Here is a 10,850-nt window from a genome sequence, read left to right on the forward strand (position 1 = left end):
AGCAGGGCGCCTGGGTGGCTCAGTTGGTTAAGCGACTGCCTTCGGCTCAGGTCATGATCCTGGAGTCCCAGGATCGAGTCCCGCATCGGGCTTCCTGCTCAGCAGGGAGTCTGCTTCTCCCTCTGACCCTCTTCCCTCTCGTGCTTTCTATCTCTCATTCTCTCTCTCTCTCAAATAAATAAATAAAATCTTTAAAAAAAAATACATTTAGCAGAATTATGAGGCAATTAAAAATACCATTTTCAATATATGAAAGGCTAAATGTCAAAAAATGCCAACAATAATTTTTCTTTTTTAAAAGCTATAGGTATGGCTCGTCTGCAAAGGCGAAGTGGTTAAGTCCAAACCTAAGACTATAGGACTTATGGATGAGTCAGACTTCATAGTCTACAGGAATGAGTAAAAGTAGCATCTAGTGTAAAATAAAGTGTGTGGATAACAGATTCCAAAGAAGCCCCATTTTATTACAAGGAGCATACACGTTCCTTTCCTTATAAGGAAAAGTACTGTTCCCCTTCTCCAGGGTGACAGATGTGCCTCTTCCACAGCTCCCAGCTTTCTCTTCTACCGATACTTCCCATGTCGGTTAAAGTGTTTACAGAGGTAGTTGATGCGTTTAAGGTTGCGCAGGTCATCAAGGAACATCCTATTTCCAACCATTTTCTTCTTTCGGATACAACGTTGTAACTCATTCCCCTTCCAGCCTCGAAGCCATTTGGGGCCCTTGATCAGTTCTTTGGGGTGCATTCTGAAGTCTCCCAGGATCCCGATATTATCATACACCCCGAACATGGCCCTCTTCTCGTTCCAACAATCAACCACTTTGGGAGGAGGGAGGGTGAGCCTTACGTGGAACATTCTAGGAATACCCAAAGAGAAGCTTCTGCAGGCCAAGGGCACCCGGCCCCATAGGACCCTTCCTGCCCCCAAAAAGAGGCTCCCTGCCATTGCTCTCGTCTCTGCCCCACAACAGCACCCGCACAAGCACAAGAATAGCCTCGCACGTGGCCTTCAAGGAGCTGACAGGGACCTTCCACTCTAGCGTCAGAGGGCACTAGGTGGAGGCCTACATTAGGGATCTTGAGATGGATTATTAGGTATAATCACAAGGATCCCTAGAAGAAGGAGGCAAAGGATACCACCAAGAGAGTGAAAAGACAACCCGAGAATGAGAGGAAATATCTGCAAATCAAATGTCTGATAAGGGATTAATATCCAGAATATGTAAAGAACTCTTACAACTCAACAACAAAAAGACAAACCACTCAGTGAGTGCATGGGCAAAGGACCTGAACAGACAGTTCTCCAAAGGAGATAGACAGATGTCCAACAAGCACATGAAAGGATGCATCTGATCCCTCGTCATTAGGGAAATACACGACCACAAGGAGATACCATTTCACGCCCACTAGGATAACTGGAATCAAAAAGACAGACAACCAAGCGTTAGCAAGGGTGTGGAGCAATTGGAACCCCCGTACACAGCTGGTAAAGTGATGTAGCTACTTAGGGAAAACAGCTTGGCAGCTCCTCAAAAACCTAAACATAGGGGTGCCTGACTGGTTCAGCCTATAGGGCATGCGGCTGTTGATCTCAGCATCCTGAGTTCAAGCCCCATGTTGGATGTGGAGCTTACTTAAAAAAAAAAAAAAAAAAGTAAACATAGAATTTTCACATTATCCCAGAATTCCACTCCTAGGTATATACCCCAAAGAATGAAAAACAGGAACTTAAATAGATACTTGTACTCCAGCATTCACAGCAGCATTATTCACAATAACCAAAGACGGAAATAGCCCGAAGTCCATCAACAGATGAACAGATAAACAAATGTGGTATGAATATATGTGCAAATATGTATACATAATGGAATATCACTCAGCGATAAAAGGAATGAGGTTCTAGAACATGCTACAAATTGGATGACCCTTGAAGACCTTATGCTAGGTAAAAGTACCAAACACAAAGGCCAAGTACTGCAGGACTCCATCTACATGGAATGTTTAGAACGGCAAATGCATAGATGTTACGAGCGGATTTGCAGTCACCATCAGCCAGGGGAGGAGGGAGCGGGGGTTACTGCCTAACGGGTACAGAGTTTCTACTTGGGCAGTGAAGGGTTTTACAAATCGAGATGGCCGCACTACCTTGTGAACGTAATTCATGTCGCTGAATTGTACACTTTAAAAATCGGTTAAATGGCCAGTTTTGTGTTATATATATTAAATGATAATGGAGATGATGGAGGCAAAAGGGCCAAGGTCAGAAAAAAGAGACGTGAGGACAGAAGCCGAGACTGGAACCGTGAATGTGCTTCGTGACGGAGGAAGGGGCCAGGAGCCAAGGAATGTGGGCAGCCTCGAAGAGCTAAGAAAACAGACTCTCCTCTGGAGCTTCCAGAAGGAAAGCAGGCCTGCCTAGACGTCTGGATTTCAGCCCCCTAAGACTCCTTTTGGACTCAGACCTCCAGGACCATAAGATAATAAATCTGTGTTGTTTTAAGCCGCCAGGTTTGTGATGATTTTTCACAGCAGCAATAAGAAAAAAATGCACAAGGGCGCCTGGGTGACTCAGTCGTTAAGTGTCTGCCTTCGGCTCAGGTCATGATCCCGGGGACCTGGGATCGAGCCCCACATTGGGCTCCCTGCTCAGCGGGAAGCCTGCTTCTCCCTCTCCTCCTCCCCCTGCTTCTGCTCCCTCTCTCGCTGCATCTCTCTCTGTCAAATAAATAAATAAATAGTCTAAAAAAAAAAAGAAGAAGAAAGAAAAAATGCACGGACGTAAAACCTCATCCCTGTATTATCGTTCACGAACCACAGTACACTAATTCACTTTGTAGTTGACCCACATGACTTTTTTTTAAAAACGATTTTATTTATTTATTTATTTATTTGAGAGAGAGCATGAGCAGGGGGTTGGGGGGGCAGAGGGAGAGGGAGAAGCCGACTCCCCGCTGAGGAGAGACACCAACATGGGGCTCGATCCCAGGATCCTGGGATCATGCCCTGAGCCAAAGGCAGATGCTTAACTGACTGAGCCACCCAGGCGCCCCTATCCACGTGACTTTTAAAGTTCCTCAGCAAAGAGCACTAGAGTTGGGTCCAGTGCCAGCAGCCAGAAGGAGGGGCCGCTCTGTGCTTAACCAGCATGGGATCAGTCAGTGGTGTTCTCTCGTGAAAAGGTAGGCTGTGGAATGGATTCAGTTAATGATATCCCAACGAAAAATAATTCTCCCTACAAATACAACCCTGAAAATTCATTCACGTTTGAGCTGTATAATTTATGGAAATTATACCTGCATGTAGGGTCCGATTCCTGTGTCCACTGCCCCCCACATCTTGCCCTTCTCCTGGCACGAGGCCCCACCTCCCACCACACTGTTCCCCTGAGGGCCGGAACCAGGTCTTAGCAAGCTTGGCATCCATAGCACAGAATTTACATTTTCATTCTTGTACCCAATCATGGAAGAAAAGACTTTCTATTTGAGAATCTCCTAGGTGGGGCGATAACGTGCTGAAGAGTACCTCGAAAAATCGAAGAAACCAGGACGTCCGGAGGATGTTTACATCCCAACAAGTGACACGTAGAGACCTAACAGCATTAACTTCCAAGAACCTACAGAACTTTACTATCTGGCTCCAGCATCTCTGTCCGACATCTCATATTATGCTGTTTCTCTTCAAACACCGGCCTACAGCTGGTTTCAATTCCTCAGATTCTCTATGCTGAATTCCAAAGCTGCCTCTTATCCATTTACCATCTGTACATGACTCTGCTCTATGAACTCTATGACCGCTAAGCAAGTTACAGACAGGTGCCGTGGGCTCAGTTCCCTGAGCGCCAAGCCAGGGGCTGCAGACGTCCTTCCTGGGGTGGCACTGGGTGGGGACAAGGGCTCTGCTGGTGGGGGCTCAGTAGGGATCAATTATGATCCCTACTGAGTCTTGAGGCTGGACCACAGTGGTCCGTGGTGGAGGCTATGGATTCGGACGACCCCAGAGGTGCTCTTTTTCATTGTGGGGATAGACACATAACAACCGAGGAGGAGTGGAAACCAGGTGGGACACTAGAACACATCTCCAGATCACTTTTATTTTTTGTCTAATTACAAAAGGGGCGCGTGTTTACTGAAAATACCTTGCAAACCAGAGAAAAATACAAAGAAAAAAAAACGCAAACCATCTGTAATCCAGCCATCTTGAGATAATTGCTATCCCTTCCCCAGCGCCCTCTAAACTCTTACCCTGCCTTGTCTTCGTTCACAGCCCTGTTATATCATTATCATTATTATTATTATTACTACTATTACTACTACTACTACTTCTACTACTACTACTATACCACTACTTATTGTCTGGCTACCTCAGTTGAATGTAACATCCATAAAGACAGGGAATTTAGCTCTCCGAGGTAGGGCTGGGCAGACTGGGCACAACAGAAAGTCAAGGGCATGAGGGCATGATGGAGTCAAGTGCAAAATTAAGGCATCTGAGTGGGTGGTTAATTGACTCTCCAGCTCACTCCATTCCTCATCCTCCGGTTTGCCTTGCCTTAAAAAATTTGCCGTCAGGGCACCTGGGTGGCTCAGTCGGTTAAATGTCTGCCTTCAGCTCAGGTCATGATCTCAGGGTCCTGGGATGGAGCCCCACATCGGCCTCCACCACACTCAGCGTGGAGTTGCTTGTCCCTCTCCCTCCCTCTCTGCCCCTCCCCCCAGATGGTTCACTTGCCTAGATTTGAAGGATGCCTTCTTCTGCCTCCGCTTAGCTCCCCCAGAGCCAGCCACTGTTTGCCTTTGAATGGTCTGAGCCTGATACAGGGCGCCAGATGCAACTGACTTGGATGCGCCTCCCGCAGCGGTTTGAAAACTCACCAACCCTCTTTGGGGAAGCACTGGCCGCAGACCTCTCCAGCTTCCCAAGGGAGGCCACACGAGGCACCCTCCTCTGGTATGTGGATGACCTCCTCCTCACCAGTGACACACAAGAAGACTGCACAAAAGGCACCAAGGCCCTCCTACAGCTCCCGTCAGCCTTGGGATACCAAGCCTCATGGAAGAAGGCACAAATCTGCCAACTACAGGTCTGACACCTTGGTGTCCTCCTCACCCAAGGGAAAAGAGAACTAGGGCCAGAGAGGAAAAGGGTCATCATCTCCCTGCCACAGCCCCAGACGAAAGGGGCCTGCGAGAATTCCTGGGGGCTGCAGGATTCTGCTGCATCTGGATCCCTAGGCTCTCAGCAATAGCAAGACCCCTTTATGATCTCTTAGGGGGACCAGATCAAGAACCCCCTGCCTGGACTGAGGAAGCAGAAGCCACTTTCACAGAGATAAAGACCACCCTGGGGCAGGCTCCAGCCCTGGGCCTACCAGATGTAGAAAAACCCTTCAATCTTTTTGTGCATGAAAAGGGAAAAATAGTGCTCGGGGTACTCACCCAGACTGTTGGGCCCTGGCAATGGCCAGTCACTTACCTGTCAAAGAAGCTGGACCCCATGGCAGCGGGATGGCCACCGTGCCTCAGGGCACTGGCAGCCACAGTTCTACTCATCAAGGAGGTGGACAAACGTACCCTGGGCGAGAACTTAAGGTCAAGGTCCCTCATGCAGTTGTGTCCCTCATGAATGCACAGGGACACGGCTTCCTTTCCAACTCTCGGCTAGCACAATACCAAGGCTCCTCTGTGAAAACCCGCGGGTCACCCTCAAAACAGGACATTAAATCCGCAACCTTTCTCCCCACAGAAGAGGAGGAACCAGACCATGACTGCTCCAAGGTGACTGATGAAGTCTATGAGAGCTGTCCAGATCTGCGGGATCAAGCCATAAAGAATCCAGAGCTCACGCTGTTCAGTGATGGCAGCAGTTACCTACAGGAGGGTGCCCGGAAAGCGGGTTATACAGTAACCACAACCACTGAAGTCCTAGAAGCTAAGGAATTACCAGCTGGATGGTCAGCTGAATGGGCCAAATGATATGCCTTAGTCCGAGCCCTCACCCTTGGTGAAGGCAAGCGAGTCAACATCCATACTGACTCTCAGTACGCCTTTGCTACTGCACATATACATGGAGCCATCTACAAGGAAAGGGGCCTCCTAACCACCGCAGGAAAAGCTATCAAGAACAAGGAGGAGATACTGAGACTCCTCGAAGCCGTCTGGCTTCCAAAGGAAGTAGCAATCCTGCACTGTAAGGGACACCAGAAAGGAGACGACCCCATAGCGCGGGGAAATCATCTGGCAGATGAGGCAACCAAGACCGCAGCCAGTGAGGACGTGGACAGAGCCCCTTCCCTCACCATGGCCCTGACACCCCCGGAAGAAGTCCCTCCGCCCAGTTATACTAAAAAGGAAAATGGATGGGCCATGGCTGAGGGGGCCACCCTGACTGAAAAGGGACGGTGGATGATGCCAGGCGGGTGCATCTTTGTTCCAACAGCAACGGGAGGGCATCTGGTCAAGGAACACCACCGACGCACTCATCTGGGGAAAACTGCATTAGAGCCTCTTCTCAAGAAGCACTACTACATCAGTCAGCTGCCGGCACTATGCCGACCAACAAGTGAACGATGCATAACATGTGCTAAAAATAATGCTCGGTCTGCACCACGGCCCCCGCCAGGTGTCCAGAGGGTGGGAGCAACCCCCTTCGAAGATCTAGAGGTAGACTTCACTGATGTGCAGCCGAGCAGGGGGTTCTGGTATCTCCTAGTTAAGAGTATGCACATACTCTGGGCGGGTCGAAGCCTTCCTGACAAGGACAGAGCAAAGCTGGGAAGTAGCTAAAGTCCTCTTGCGGGAGATCATGCCCTGGTTCGGCCTGCCATTAACAATCCATAGTGACAACGGACCCGCATTTGTGGCAGACATTGTGCAGGTCTTGACCAAATCTCTCAACATCACCTGGAGACTCCACACCGCTTACCATCCCCAAAGTTCAGGGAAAGTAGAGTGAATGAATCGCACCCTCAAAGGAACCTTAGCAAAGTTTTTTCAGGAGACTAACCTCCCGTGGCCGGATCTGCTACCCCTAGCTCTCCTGCAGGCTCGCTGCATGCCCGGGACATCAGGTTTCTCTCCATTCAAATTAATATATGGATGGCCTCCCCTGTGCTTGGGAAGGCTTCCAGGAAACTTGCATCAGGTTGGAGATAAAGAGATAAAGGAGCAGCTTCAGGCCCTGGGGGCCACCCTAAGTAAATTACAAAAGTACACCATCGGGAGGGCCCCAACCTCCTTAGGATCTCAGGTACACTCCTTCCAGACAGGGGACTCAGTTTGGATCAAAGATTGGAAGAAAGACCCCCTCAAACCTCAGTGGACAGGGCCCCACACTGTTGTTCTAACCACACCTACTGCCCTCAAGGTCTCACGTGTCACCCCGTGGGTCCACCACTCCAGAGTGAAGAAAGCTCATCATTCGGACGAGGAGCTGCGCCAGTGGAGAGTCCAGCCAGACTTCACGAACCCAATCCGGCTTCACCTTTGACAAGACCCCACCGGCTGATAGACACCTGCTCACCGTGGTCCCTGGCTCTCATTGGCATGATTTCCCTCATCTTGGGAGTTGGACTCTACACTGTTACCCCTCCTCACTGGACTTTCCCCCAGAGGCTTACTATTGTCATTGCTTATGGGGTGTCCCTAGGGTGTATTACTGCACTTACTTGTCCACGGGTTTCATCTGCTGACAGGTTAACCATGATGGCTCCCCCTACCTAAGGTCATAGATCCTACTTTCATGGCCCTCTGCTGTCTACTCCTGAGCGCATTTCACCATGGTTTTCCTGGCCCCAGTCAGTCCCGGTCTTCTGCTACCTGGTGTGCCGTTCCTCCGCACTGCCTCTAGCTTGCCCGGTCAGGCAGGGGGGGCAAACTCTTGTATCACCGTTACTGACAAATGGACTTTCCAGCTTATCCCCCTCAATCCCACACCAGCGCCCCCACTGACTTCTTCCACCGGGGATGTGCACACACCGAAGGTTAACCTCCGTTTTGATGGATGCCAGCTTCTTGACACCTCCTGGGAACCTCACAGACAGCGTTCCTACCACGGCCCTCACTCAGGTTACCGGCTGGTAGATATCTACATCTGTGGGGGTCCTACGCCTCAACAGCCAAACACCTGCCCTCAGTTCTGCTCACAAGCCTGGGGATGTGAGTCATGGGCGGCACCTTGGCCGGGAATGGAACGATGGTCCACCAGGTGGCGCCTCAAACAGCACAGTGACATCTGCATTTCCTTGTCACGCAACGCCACCCCATCCTCTTGCCTCTAACGATCACTGTATACAGGTCACCCTGTCAGTCTTAGAACCCAGTGCCACATCATGGGCTGCAGGAATCATTCTCCTGTTGGGCCAGTATCACCCTCTGGGAACTGACCCCACGGCCAAATTTATGATGAAGTCCACGTTCACTCCAAGCCTTACAGCCAACCCCCAGAGTCAGACAGAAAATAACTCGCCCTGGCGCATCCCTGGGTCCCCCATCCACACGCAGCAAGCATCTATAGCACAACTGTTAGGTATGATTAACGCCTCCCACCAAGCACTTAACCGCTCGAATCCACCCTAGCGTCCTAGCGTCTGACTGCTGGATCTGTATAAAGCCCAGTTCTGTCCAATACCTAGGTATCATCCTCAACCAATCTACCGTGTCACATCCCGCCTCGGCACCAGGAACCTCAGATTATCCCTTTCTGGCTCCTGTACCGCTGTATGGCAACTCTTCCTCTCCCGTCACAGGCCACAGTCGGGTCTGTGCGCCTAACAACACCTTTCTGGCTTGTGATCAAGGTGTATACATCTGCATCACCCCGCGCGATCAATCATGCACGCTTGTCGGTCTCTTACCCGATCTCTCAGCCCTCCCCGGGAGCGATGCCCCACTCATATGGAGACCTCCTAGCTGCCCTTGACGCTCCCCTGCGGCCATCCCTCTTAGCGTGAGCTTGCCAGCTGCATCAGGTGTTACCCTCGGTGCCACTGGCATCAGGATGTCTCGGGTTCAGTACCAGGGGCTGACTCAACAACTCACGGCGGACTTTTCTGCCCTCACTCAGTCGGCCCTGGCCCTGCAGTGCCAACTCAATTCACTGGCCTCAGTGGTCCTCCAAATCAGGTGTGCGCTCAACTTACAGCCGCACAGAGGGGGCTCTGCCTCTTTCTACAGGAGGAATGATGTTTCTATGCCAATGAGTCGGGAGTGGTCCAAGAACCTCTGACCCAGTTACAGGAATGAGGACATCGCCGGTGGGAATCACTCCAGCAGACAACTTGGTGGGATACCCTCTCACGATGGTTTCCTTGGTTTGCCCCCCTCGTCGGCCCCCTCCTAATGCTCCTCCTCATAGTAGCATTTGGTCCTTGTATTCTTAATGCCCTTACTAGGTTTATCACTACTCAAAAGGCTAAAATCAGACTCCAGTTACTCCTTACTCACCATCGCCCCTTAGAAGATGAAGATGATGCCCTCTAAACTAGGTGTTTAAAGGGGCATCAAAGTGGGGAATGATAAGGAAAATCTGTGTCCTAAGACGGCTGACCGAGCCAGCAGGAGAGTCCCAGTCCGTGCCCCGGGGCTCTTCCGGGGTCTTCTCCCTGCTCTCTTCCCGCGCACACCAATGCGGTCCTTCTCCCTGCCCCGCTTCGCGCACGTGCCAAAAGTGCCAAGTATGCAGAGGTAGATGTGCATAAATTGCCCCCTTTGTGCTCGGGGCTCAGACCTTTGGAGACCACTCTCCTCTGAGCCCGCGGGCGTTAAATAAACCTCCTATCCTCCAAGATCTCCGAGCGCCGCTTGGTTCTTCCGTCGGGCGAGCCAGTCCAGATTCCGTAACAGACCCATGTCAATCTAAAACAAGGTCTTTAGTGTTTGATTGATTAGTCTCCATTTCTGCCCTCTTTGTACCTCTCCAATTGTGAAGGGATGAGAAAACCTGTGTCAAAGATTGTTTTTAAGAATCAGGTTCTGGGGCACCGGGGTGACTCAGCTGGTTAAGTATCTGCCTTCGGCTCAGGTCATGATCTTGGGGTCCTGGGATCGAGTCCCTCATCGGGCTCCCTGCTCAGCGGGGAGCCTGCTTCTCCCTCTCCCTCTGTTCCCCCTCCCCCCACCGCACTCATGCATGCTCATGTGTTCTCTCTCAAATAAATAAGATCTTTAAAAAAAAAAATCAGGTTTCTCATACAAATATAAAATAAACATATGTCCACCAGTTAACTATTCATTAATTAATGGTGGAAGCAGTAAAATATTACAACAGGTTCAAAGCAGTAGCTGAAGAACAGACACACATGAAAGCCATTGGAAATGCTGAAATAAATTTGCTAATAGAATAGATTCAAGACCAGTGGCCTGGGCGCCTGGGTGGCTCAGTTGGTTAAGCGACTGCCTTCGGCTCAGGTCATGATCCTGGAGTCCCAGGATCGAGTCCCGCATCGGGCTCCCTGCTCAGCAGGGAGTCTGCTTCTCCCTCTGACCCTCTTCCCTCTCGTGCTCTCTAGCTCTCATTCTCTCTCTCTCAAATAATAAATAGATAAAAAAAATTCTTTAAAAAAAAAAAAGACCAGTGGCCTGTTGCACAGGGTGGAAATCAGTGGCACGTCCACCAGACAAAATTCATTCTTATCTCTGTGGACAAGAGTTACTTGCATTACGATGGGTTTTCTACAAATTCCAGTTGCAACACAGTTCAATCCGAAACAGTGGAAGACACAGAGCTCTGTAAAATCAGGCAACCCGGCAGCACCTGCTAGCTGATACCCAGCAGTCCTCTGAAAGAGCCTCAGTGATCATTTTGCCTGTTTCAAGGCCTTTCACGATTATCCCCGAAACTAAAGGGAAACAC

At 50.2% G+C, this 10,850-nt stretch overlaps 1 pseudogene; it reads right to left on the reverse strand.

Moving 5' to 3' along the window:
* Window positions 1-322: 322 nt before the first annotated feature.
* Window positions 323-1,060, reverse strand: LOC112810027 (large ribosomal subunit protein mL51 pseudogene; annotated as a pseudogene).
* Window positions 1,061-10,850: the final 9,790 nt, after the last annotated feature.

Source organism: Callorhinus ursinus, unplaced genomic scaffold (assembly GCF_003265705.2).
Source record: "Callorhinus ursinus isolate GAN/ISIS: 27379988/994484 unplaced genomic scaffold, GSC_fseal_2.0 scaffold36, whole genome shotgun sequence".
Lineage (NCBI taxonomy): Eukaryota > Metazoa > Chordata > Mammalia > Carnivora > Otariidae > Callorhinus > Callorhinus ursinus.